Below are 1556 nucleotides of genomic sequence, written 5' to 3'. Positions count from 1 at the left end.
AACCCCCCAGCCTCCCTAAAACCCCCAACCTATTTATTATATTCTCCCCCTCTTCCATCTTATTTATCCCTCTCTCTCTCTCCCCTATTCTCTACAGGGCCCTCTCTCGCGCCACCCTACTTACATGTTTTTTTTTGGGGGGATTAGTTTTTTTTTTTTTTTGCAACCGCAGTTTCTTGTTTTAGTTATTTTTTGTGAGGTTTTATAGTTTTAAATTACAGTGTTTGTTGAGTGCCGAGGAATTTCCTTTCATTGTTTTCTTTTTAAAAACTTTTTTTTAAGTAAGACGAGCATATTTTGCTACATTTTTTTTTACAGCGCGTATGTAAAGAAATCGAGGAAATAGATCACAAGAAACCAGATTCATGAGTTATTACAAATAAGGAAAAAAAATATTGATAACGAAAACAGCAGTTGATAATGAAATAGATTTTTCTTTTATTTTGTGAACTGTACTATAACTTTTTATTTTTTTTATCTCTCTTCTTTCTTTGGTTTCCAGTAGTTTCTCTTTTTTCCATTCGTTTCCTCGCATTTCATCATTCTATGTCCCAATTTTTTAAAAGGAATTTTGAGGAAGTGAAGGAAAGATGATGGAAGTGGGAAGAGGAGGAATAAATTGAAGAGGCGAGGGAATAAGAAGTGGGAAGAAAGAATGGGATAGGGAGGGAAGGAGAAGGAGAAGGAAGGAGGAATGGGGAAGGAGAAGGAGGGAGGAAAGGAGAAGGAGGGAGGAAAGGAGAAGGAAGGAGGAATGGGGAAGGAGAAGGAGGGAGGAAAGGAAGGAGGGAGGAAAGGAGAAGGAAGGAGGAATGGGGAAGGAGAAGGAGGGAGGAAAGGAGAAGGAGGGAGGAAAGGAGAAGGAAGGAGGAATGGGGAAGGAGAAGACAGGGATAAGGGTGGGGGGAAAGGAAGGAGCAGAAGGGATGGATGGAAAGGGAGAAGGAAGGATATGGAAGGGAGAGGGCGCGAAGAAGGGAGGAAAGGGAAGGAAGGAGAGGGTGAAGGCAAAGAAGAGAGAAGGGGAGGAGTAAGGAAATGAGAAATAATGACGGAGGAAGAAAGGGGGAAGAGAATGATGAGAAGAGGAGGGGAATAAGAGAGAGGGAAGGGAAGGAAGAAGCGGTAGATCGATTTGAAAAGCTTCCCCGCCGCCCTCATTGCACGTCGGGGCGGCAGGGCCAGCAGCGGCAGACTTTTACCCGGACAACGTAGCTTTTCCGACCGCAGAATAGATGAACCGCGGTCAGGCAGGTTTTCTTTTCATTTTCACGTGTTTGTTACCATCACCATGCTCGGCATTGGAGGCGCAGCAGCCACGCGAGGCGACTATGACATCGAGTCTACAGCCGTGGCAATGCCCCACCAGGAGAAGCGTCGGCCCATTGCACACAAATCCGCACGCATTGCCCTCTCCTTTCCCCTTCCCTTGTTCCTCACTCTCGAGGCCAAGCTGAAGACTCCTTTGCCCGCGGCGCCGGGGCTCCTCGAGGCTGCGAAGTGGCGGACCGGCGGTTACGAGTACACTGAGGACAAGGTATTCTGCACGTACGCCA

The 1556-nt window shown here is 46.7% G+C and overlaps 1 protein-coding gene across 1 annotated transcript in view; it reads left to right on the top strand.

Moving 5' to 3' along the window:
* Window positions 1–1556, top strand: part of LOC119585016 (dual oxidase-like) — a gene marked incomplete in the record, with an annotated part of 144657 nt that overhangs the window by 118485 nt on the left and 24616 nt on the right.

The sequence above is a fragment of the Penaeus monodon genome, chromosome 19 (assembly GCF_015228065.2).
Source record: "Penaeus monodon isolate SGIC_2016 chromosome 19, NSTDA_Pmon_1, whole genome shotgun sequence".
Lineage (NCBI taxonomy): Eukaryota > Metazoa > Arthropoda > Malacostraca > Decapoda > Penaeidae > Penaeus > Penaeus monodon.
Note: the sequence above shows the minus strand (reverse complement) of the source record. Positions and strands in the feature narration are given on the sequence as shown.